This window comes from Lipotes vexillifer, unplaced genomic scaffold (genome assembly GCF_000442215.2).
Source record: "Lipotes vexillifer unplaced genomic scaffold, Lipotes_vexillifer_v1.1 scaffold126, whole genome shotgun sequence".
In the NCBI taxonomy this organism is placed as follows: domain Eukaryota; kingdom Metazoa; phylum Chordata; class Mammalia; order Artiodactyla; family Lipotidae; genus Lipotes; species Lipotes vexillifer.
In genome coordinates this window covers 1380956-1391288 of record NW_006778324.1, presented here as the reverse complement: position 1 = coordinate 1391288, position 10333 = coordinate 1380956, and the positions used below count along the sequence as shown (strand labels likewise).

At 43.8% G+C, this 10333-nt stretch overlaps 2 non-coding genes across 2 annotated transcripts; both read right to left on the bottom strand.

Annotated features, from left to right (window-relative positions):
* Positions 1-1249: 1249 nt before the first annotated feature.
* TRNAG-CCC (transfer RNA glycine (anticodon CCC)) lies at positions 1250-1322 on the bottom strand. Its single transcript has one exon. It is a non-coding gene; the product is annotated as a tRNA-Gly (tRNA).
* Positions 1323-8604: 7282 nt separating this feature from the next.
* Positions 8605-8677, bottom strand: TRNAG-UCC (transfer RNA glycine (anticodon UCC)). Its single transcript has one exon. It is a non-coding gene; the product is annotated as a tRNA-Gly (tRNA).
* Between the last annotated feature and the right edge of the window lie 1656 nt (positions 8678-10333).

The window sequence follows — 10333 nt, the reverse complement described above, 5'->3', positions numbered from 1 at the left end:
TGAAAGATCCTGCATGCGGCAACTAAGACGTGATGCGGCCAAAAATAAATAAATATTTTTAAAAAGAAGAGTATAAAAAAAAAAAAGAGTGGCTCTGTGTACACATGCACACACACACGCACACACACATAAACAAAGGAAACACATAGTTTGATGACTAGGAAGAGGCTGTGAGCTGATTTCTTAGTGGTTCAAATACTTAGGGCTGTAACTGCTAAAGTTAACATTTCTAGACAACAGGGTTTATTTTTTAAAAAATGTTTACTTCAGGGGGATCAAAGGAGGCTGATAGATGATGACCCTGTTATACTCCTGACACAGTTTAAAATGCACTTACTCACTCCTTCCGACAGTCGCTTGTTTGCTGGTTTTTCACACATACATTCAGCAGGTGGGTGCACGTGAGAAAATTCTGGAGTTGAAAGGTGATCTTGCATCATTCAGGACTTAATTCCTACCCTCCACACAGACATAAATCTCACCCTTAAGAGCTTATCATTCCCAAAGAAAATCAAAGCATTTAAACCGATGCCTTAAAGATTCTGCTTCCATTCTGAGATGGAATTATACTTTGGTTCTTCACCAGGGCTGACCTTGAATGGTGATGTCCCCCAGGGCTCTGGACAGCACATGGTGATTTGCACAAGGGCAAGTTCACACCCATTTATCTTTGACAAAGTCCCATAAACAGTGTACTGAAACACCCGCCCATCCCCCCGCAAAAAAAAGCATAACTACACCTGGTCACCTTGTTTAGCTATACTTAGGCAATGTGTATGTTGATATAATTAGATGATCAAAACGCCAACAGTAATTCTTCCAAAGGAACTGCAGCTAATGATACAAGACCCTGCTGGGATTACCAAGGTGGGGAACCATGGATGCCACCATCTGCATCAATTTGTGGAAGGATCTCTTTCTCTGGCTGGAGTTGACTCTGCCAGCATGGCAGCCAAAAGTGTGGGAGAATTAACATGCCCTTCTCTCCCCCAGCTGTCCTCAATGGGCGACTGATCTGATGGGAGTTGGTATTTACTCCAGCTCATCACCCCTCAGGTGGGAAAATTCTGAGAGGCGTGTTCTGCGCTGATCCCCAGAGGTCCCCTGCAGAATCTGGCACTGTTGCCCACAGAGGTCACCTACCTGACAGTGCTTTTATTTATTTATTTTTTAAACATTTATTTATTTGGTTCTGCCAGGTCTTAGTTGCGGCATGTGGGATCTTTTAGTTGTGGCATGTGGGATCTAGTTCCCTGACTAGGGATCAAACCTGGGCTCCCTGCATTGGGAGTGCAGAGTCTTAACCACTGGACCACCAGGGACGTCCCGACAGTGCTTTTTTTTTTTTTTTTTGATTTATTTTTGGCTGCTTTGGGTCTTCCTTGCTGCACGCGGGCTTTCTCTAGTTGCAGAGAGCAGGGGTTGCTCTTCGTGGTGCACGGTTTTCTCATCGCGGTGGCTTACTCTTGTTGCTGAGCATGGCTCTAGGCATGCGGGCTTCAGTAGTTGTGGCTCACGGGCTCTAGAGCACAGGCTCAGTAGTTGTGGCGCACAGGCTTAGTTGCTCCGCAGCATGTGGGATCTTCCCGGACCAGGGATCGAACCTGTGTCCCCTGCATTGGCAGGCGGATTCTTAACCACTGCGCCGCCAGGGAAGCCCCTAACAGTGCTTTTTACTTGCTTCTTCCCCTTGCTTGCTTCACGTCCCCACTCCTCTACAGCTGTTCCTGGGATCACCTGCCAAAGAACCTCTTGCATTCAAATCTTTGTCTCAGGATCTGCTTCTGGGAGAATCCAAACTAAGACAGGGGAACGTTGCCAAGTATGAACAAAGGCCCTTGGAAACCCAACTGATACTCATTATCAGAGGCAGTCTCTCTCTTACCCCATAAAATAACTTAGCTTCGCAGCACTCTCAGAAGGGTTTTTGACTCACTCATCATGTATCTCGTGGGAGGAAAGGGGACTGCAGGGCAAACTTAGTGTACGTTTTATAACTTTTTTCACTTAGTTTTAGATCTTTTAGGCTGAGACAGAGGGTGACATCCAAGGAGGGGTTGGTGAGGAGTGGGTACAACCTGGCAGGGTAGTGGGACTATTCTTCACAGCATGAAGTTCATTGTTTGTTGGTTTATAGCTTCTTACTACAGAAAATCTCAAACATACACAAAAGTAGAGAGAATAGAATAATGAACCCCTGTGTATCTGTCATCAGATTGGACAACTACCAACTTATAGCCAATATCTCCCCACTCCACCCCCAATTATTATTATTTTTATCTTTTATTATTATTATTATTATTATTTTTGGCTGTGTTATGTCTTTGTTGCTGCCCGCGGGCTTTCTCTAGTCGCGGCGAGCAGGGGCTACTCTTCGTTGCGGTGTGTGGGCTTCTCATTGTGGTGGCTTCTCTTGTTGCGGAGCACAGGCTCTAGGCGCACGGGCTTCGGTAGTTGTGGCACGTGGGCTCAGTAGTTGTGGCTCACAGGTTCTAGAGCGCAGGCTCAGTAGTAGTGGTGCACGGGCTTAGTTGCTCCCCGGCATGTGGGATCTTCCCAGACCGGGGCTCGAATCCGTGACCCCTGCATTGGCAGGTGGATTCTTAACCACTGCGCCTCAGGGAAGCCCCACCCCCAATTATTTTAAAGTGAAGCCTGTAGGGAGGGAATTCCCTGGCGGTCCAGTGGTTAGGACTCAATGCTTCCACTACGGAGGGCCCAGGTTCAAACCCTGGCTGGGGAACTAAGAACCCCGCAAGCCCCGCGGCCAAAAAAAGAGTAAAACCCGTATATATTATTTCACCTGTAATATTCAGTATCTCTAAAACATCAAGACTCTTTTTTTTTTAACGTCTTTATTGGAGTATAATTGCTTTACAATGGTGTGTTAGTTTCTGCTGTATAACAAAGTGAATCAGCTATCCCTATCCCACCCCTCTAGGTGGTCACCAAGCACCGAGCTGATATCTCTGTGCTATGTGGCTGCTTCCCACTAACTATCCCTTCTACATTTGGTAGTGTGTATATGTCCATGCCACACTCTCACTTCGTCCCAGCTTAGGACTCTTTTTATAAGCATAAGCATCATTATCATATCTAAAAAATTAATAATTCCTTAATATTATCAAATATTCAGTGTTCAAATATCCCCAACTGCCTCATCATTATTGTTATTATTACTACTTAGTTTTTTATTATTATTACTATTTAAAACTGTAGACTACTTACTAGTTTACAGTTTGAATTATGATCTAAAAAAATGTCCATATTTTTTGATTGGTTATATGTCTCAAGTTTTTTGGTTTTGTTTTGTTTTTTTGCCGGGCTGAGTGGCTTGAGGGATCTCAGTTCCCTGGGAACCCAGGCCATAGCAGTGACAGCACTGAATCCTAACCACTAGGCCACAAGGAAACCCCCTTAAGTCTTTTCTTAATCTGTAGGTTCCCCCTCCCCATCTCTATTTGTCTTTCCTTGCTATTTATTTGTTGAAGAAATCTGGTCATTTATTCTTATATAATATCTTGAGATTTGAATTTTTACTGACCACATCAACATGGTCTATCATTTAACATGTTCTCCAGATTTCTCTATTTTCTGTAAAGTGGTAATCAGATCTACAGAGCTGATCAGATTTGGATTCCATTTTGTTCCAAGACACCTTTGTACGTGGTATTAGGGACTTCCATCAAGAGGTACATCTGTCTGGTTTTTCTTTGTTTTCTAGTTTCTATCTTGATTAAAAACAACAACAACCACAAAACTGTGATGTTTACACTGCCATGGGACAAACAGAATTGTGATTTACCTTTTGTAACTTATGTGGCTGATTCCCCAGTTTCTTCTGCAGTGTGAACTAACCTGTCCCCAATGGTTACAGTGTTTTCCTTCTGGGATTCTGAGACATGGCTAGGGGTCAAAGGGAGAGCAATGTCTTCATGTGAGAGGGCCAGTGAGGGTAGGGGACAAGATTTCATCATTCCTCCTACCTACCCTGACTCAAGCTACGGACGCAGGAAGACCTTGTTTGAATCCTCAGGCAAGGCTCAGCTGGGTAACCATGGATAAGCAGCTTAACTTCTTTTGACTCTCAGTTTCCTCAACCCTATACTGTGATAAATAATAATCTCTCCCAAATAGGGCTTACAGTGGACCTCTTATTATTATTATTATTGTAATTATTATTATTCTTTTCTCTTTTTGGCCACACCACACGGTATGCAGGATCTTAGTTCCCTGACCAGGGATTGAACCCGTGGCCCCTGCAGCGGAAGCGCAGAGTCCCAACCACTGGACTGCCAGGGAAGTCCCTGTAGTGGACCTTTTTTATCTTGTGGTCACCCAGCATCTTTTTGAAAACCCCTCCTACACAAGCCAAGACAATTTCTCATTATGAATATAGAAGGTACAATAAAAGATAGACTCTTCTATCCAGCCTCCTGTGTAGTTAGGGCATAGGTATGTGGTCCAGTCTTTTCCAATGAGATGCAGCTGACTTTGATTCAGAAGAGAGATATATGAGGAAGAGGATGCTGCAGGGAGTGGCAGGAACTCAGAGCTTTTGTGGGGCATTTGGAATACTCGGAGTGGAGATCCTTTCTCCCTTATGTCTCCCTTATGACAATGCTCAGTGGTGGCAAAAAACAGGTGCTTTGCTGATAACAGTCCTGGGGTAAAATTGGCATATTGTTCCTGGCTATGTAGCCTTCAAGCCCAATTCTCTATCCTGCTCAGAGACTGTGTGAGCTATTTATATCCTTAAATACATTCCTTTGCTGTTTAAACCAGTCAGAGTATATTCTTTTATTTGCAGCTAAGTTCCCTGACAATTATGGGGATTCCAAGATGTTGCTAAATATGGTGTCTAGTATGAGGAAGGGAGGAGTCAAACTCTACCTGAAGCCTCTGGCCTTCTAGGTAGATGACATAATGCATTTTATTATTGTTTACGCCAACTTAAGTTGGGTTTTCTGTTCTTTGTGCTTAAAAGCATCTGGATTGATTTCTGTGTGTAGCTTCAGTGCCTGTTTGTACCTAGATATGCTCAACACGTGTTCGTTCATAATCACCTTTTAAAAATTACAATATAGGTACTTCCCTGGTGACACAGTGGTTAAGAATCTGCCTACCAATGCAGGGGACACGGGTTCGATCCCTGGTCCAGGAAGATCCTACATGCCTCAGAGCAACTAAGCCCATGCGTCACAACTACTGAGCCTGCACTCTAGAGCCCGCGAGCCACAACTACTGAAACCCACGCGCCTAGAGCCCATGCTCCACATTAAGAGAAACCACCGCAATGAGAAGCCCGCGCACCGCAACGAAGACCCAACACAGCCAGTAAATAAATAATAAAATTAAAATTACAAGATAATGGACATACAATAAACTGTACATATTTGAAGTATATCATTTGAGTTTCAACACATGCAAACACCCATGAGTCCATCACCTTAATTAGGCAATGAACCTACCCATCATACCTAAAAGTTTCTTCGTGCCCTTTTGTAATCTCTCCCTCTTTCCTTCCACCCCAACCCGAGGCAATCACTGATTCCTTTTCTGTCACTTTCTAGAATTTTACATAAATGAAATCAAACAGAATATACTCTTTTTGGTCTTCTTTCACTCAGCATAATTATTTTGAGGTTCATCATGTTGTCTGAATCAATAGTTTGCTGTTTTTAACTGCTGAATAACATTCTATTGTATGGATATACCATAATTTGTTTATCCATTCTAATGGTGGTTATTTGGGTTGTTTCCAGTTTGGAGTTATTACCAGTAAAGCTTCTATGAACATTTGTGTAAAGTCTTTGTTGGGGAATTCTCTGGGTCCAGTGGTTAAGACTCCGCACTTCCATTGCAGGGGGCGCAGGTTCGATCCCTAGCCTGGCAACTAAGATCTCATATGGCCTGCGGCACAAAAAAGTCTTTGTGTGGACGTGTTTTCATTTTTCTTGGGTAAGTATCGAAGGACAGAATGGCTGGGTTGTACGGTAGGTATTTCATTGTTAAAGAAAATGCCAGACTGCTTTCCAAAGTGTTTGCTATTTTACATTCCCACCAGCAGCGTATGAAAGTTCTACTTGCTTTACATCCTTGCCAACGCGCAGTAAGGTCAGTTTTTTAAAAGTTTCTAGCTATTCCAGTAGTACATCATTGTGATTTTACTTTGCGTTTTCCTAATGACTAATGATGTTGAGTATCTTTTTCAAATATTTATTTGCTATCTATGCATCTCCTTTGATGAAATATCTGTTCAAATTTTTTGCCCATTTAAAAAAATTATGTTGTCTTCTTATTTAGCTGTGGAAGTTCTTCATGTATTCTAGTTACAAGTCCTTTTTCTTAGACATGTTTTGCAAACACTCTCTCCCAACCTGTGGCTCACCTTTTCATTTTTGTAAGTGTCTTTTGAAGAGCAAAAGTATTTATTTTAATGAAGTCCAATTGATCCATTTTTTTATAGTTTGTATTTTTTGTGTCATATATAAGAAATCTTTGCCAAACCCAAGGCCATTACTATTTTCCCATAAGATTTATATTAGCAATTTTGTAGTTGTAGCTCTTATATTTTTTAGGCCTGTGATCCATTCTGAGTTAGTTTGGTTATATGGTGTGAAGAAAAGGCCAAGGTTCATTTATCACAGCAATTATTCATTATGTACTCTTTTAAAACTTTTCCCCCAGTTTTACTGAGATATAATTGACATATAACATTGTATTTGTTTAAGGTATACAACATAATGCTTTTATATATGTATATACCGCAAAGTGATTACCAAAATAAGTTTAGTTAACATCCATAACCTCACAAGTTGTAAATTTTTTTCTTGTGATGAGAAATTTTAAGATTTACTACTCTCTTAGCCACTTTCAACTATACAATACAGTATTGTCACATGTACAGTCACATGCTATACATTAATCCCCAGAACTTACTCATCTAATAACTGGAAGTTTGTACATTTTGACCACCTTCATCCCCATCCCACTCCCACACACACAGTGTTTATTGTTTGGGTCATCTGATTTAGTCCTGACATTCTTTGAAGTAAGTATTATCATGCCCATTTTACTGATGAAGAAACAGAGTCTCAGAGAGGATAATTACTTTGTTGAAGGTCTCTTCTCTAAGTTGTTTTGATAGAAATTTACATGTAACTCTCCCTATTATATTTGAGGTTTTTTTTTTTTTGGCTGCCAGGGAATTCCCTCTCCCTACTATATTATTCGCCATTACCTTCCTATTAAAAATGTGAATAGAATTGGTGTGTCCATTAGGATTCTTTGATTGCAAACAACCAGAATCACCCAACACTTAACCCTAATGCCTAAGGATGTATTGGGTCCCCTGACTCGAAGAGTTGGGCTGGCTTCCCTGCTAAATCAGGGCTCCAGTGATGTCCCTAGTCCTTGGCAGATCTCTGTCTCTCTCTCTGCTTGGCTCTGCTCTCCTTTTTTCATTGGCTGCCTTCTCAGGCTTCAGGTAGAAGCCCAATGGTGGCAGCAGCTTTCAGGGTTGAGACCCACCAAGAGGATCATCTGCCTTGTTCCCAGAAGCCCCAGCCTCCTGCTTGCTAACTTCAGACCCTTGGCTTCTGTAGGTACACCCAGGAGGAAAGTAAGACAAAACCTTTCCGAAATGTACAAAAGGGCCGCTTCTTTAAGCCTGTCCACGCAGCACCTACATCAGAACCACTTGCGGGCATCTGGTAACAGGCAACTTTCTGGGCCCAAGACTCTCTTCCTGCAGGTTGACTATGAGGCCCCAAGAAGGAGAGTGACTTCATCAGGCAGCCAGGGCTGATCTACGAAGAAAACCCAGGGAGGAAGGGAGAGAGAATGAGGGGCAGGAAACATGTCCAGCCTCAGCTCCAAGGACTCCCATGTATTTTCCCTCTGGCTCCCATAGCAAGAGAAAAGGCCAGTGCTGAGCCCAGCAGGAGGCTTTGGAGGGAGGTGGCTTCCTGCTAACTAGGGCCTCTGAGTGTGCTCTGAAGGCTCAGATTGCCGCCTCTCACCTCCCAGGGAGGCTCAACATAGCAAGGCATCTCAGGTCTCCGAGCCTCAGGCACAGACATCTTCTGTTAAAGGAGGAGGCGTGGCTGGGGGAAGGAGCTGGGTGGGTCAAGCTCTAGCAAGTGTGAGAGCTGCCTCCTTGGAAAGGGCTCAGGAAGGTGGGGAGGAGTGCATAGGCAGGGTAAACTAGGTAGAGCCTGATCCACTAGGGAGGGAGGCAGAGGGAGGCCAGGACCTCAGTCATTGAGGAGGTAGGCACCTACCTTCCCTCTGCCCCACAGAACCTGTTCCACTGCTGTCTTTAGTTCCTCCCCTGAGCCAGCCAAGGGCCTCAGGGGTAGAGGTAGGTGGGCAGAGAGGTGATGGGAGGGAAGAAGCTGCCCAGCCCTGGGGAACAGATGTCTGCAGGAGAGACAGGTGCCCAGTGCAGGCAGATGCAGCTTTCCCATGATCACCTGCTCCGGAGACAGAGGAGTGACCCTGTCCATCAAAGGATGGGCACTGCCTCCTAGTTTAATTAATGCCATTTTATTATTTATTTTTCATTTTTTTGGCCATACCCTGCAGCATGTGGGATCTTAGCTCCCCGACCAGGGATCAAACCTGGGCCCCTTGCAGTGGAAGTGCAGAGTCTTAACCACTGGACCACCAGGGAAGTCCCTCATTAATGCCATTAAAAAAAAAAAATATATATATATATATATATATTTTAGCTGTTAGGTCTTCATTGCTGTGCAGGGGCTTTCTCTAGTTGCAGCGAGCGGGGGCTACTCTGTTGCAGTGCACGGGCTTCTCATTGCGGTGGCTTCTCTTATTGTGGAGCATGGGCTCTAGGCGCGCAGGCTCAGTAGTTGTGGCTCGTGGGCTCTAGAGCACAGGCTCCATAGTTGTGGCGCATGGGCTTAGTTGCTGTGCTGCATGTGGGATCTTCCTGGACCAGGGCTCAACCCCGTGTCCCCTGCATTGGCAGGTGGATTATTTTTTTAAATTTTTTTTTATTTTTAACATCTTTATTGGGGTATAATTGCTTTACAATGGTGTGTTACTTTCTGCTTTATAACAAAGTGAATCAGTTATACATATACATATGTTCCCATATCTCTTCCCTCTTGCGTCTCCCTCCCTCCCACCCTCCCTATCCCACCCCTCCAGGCGGTCACAAAGCACCGAGCTGATCTCCCTGTGCTATGCGGCTGCTTCCCACTAGCTATCTACCTTACGTTTGTTCTCCAGTAGGTCTGTGTCTTTATTCCTGTTTTACCCCTAGGTTCTTCATAACATTTTTTTTTTCTTAAATTCCATATATATGTGTTAGCATACGGTATTTGTCTTTCTCTTTCTGACTTACTTCACTCTGTATGACAGACTCTAGGTCTATCCACCTCATTACAAATAGCTCAATTTCGTTTCTTTTTATGGCTGAGTAATATTCCATTGTATATATGTGCCACATCTTCTTTATCCATTCATCCGACGATGGGCACTTAGGTTGTTTCCATCTCCGGGCTATTGTAAATAGAGCTGCAATGAACATTTTGGTACATGACTCTTTCTGAATTCTGGTTTCCTCAGGGTATATGCCTAGTAGTGGGATTGCTGGGTCATATGGTAGTTCTATTTGTAGTTTTTTAAGGAACCTCCATACTGTTCTCCATAGTGGCTGAACCAATTCACATTCCCACCAGCAGTGCAAGAGTGTTCCCTTTTCTCCACACCCTCTCCAGCACTTATTGTTCCTAGATTTTCTGATGATGGCCATTCTGACTGGTGTGAGATGATATCTCATTGTAGTTTTGATTTGCATTTCTCTAATGATTAATGATGTTGAGCATTCTTTCACGTGTTTGTTGGCAGTCTGTATATCTTCTTTGGAGAAATGTCTCTTTAGGTCTACTGGCAGGTGGATTCTTAACCACTGTGCCACCAGGGGAGCCCCATTAATGCCATTTTATACTTCCTCAGACCATAAAATGTCATCTTATGGCCACTACATCAGCACAGTACTTGTTTGGTTGGTTAGCTGTAAGATTTAGAAATAATGCAGGATGGGACTTCCCTGGTGGCACCGTGGTTAAGAATCCGCCTGCCAATGCAGGGGACACGGGTTTGATCCCTGGTCCAGGAGGATCCCACATGCCACAGAGCAACTAAGCCCGTGCACCACAACTACTGAGCCCACATGCCACAACTACTGAAGCCCATACGCCTAGAGCCTGTGCTCTGCAACAAGAGAAGCCACTGCAATGAGAAGCCCATGCACTGCAACGAAGAGTACCCTGCTCGCCACAATTAGAGAAAGCCTGCGGGCAGC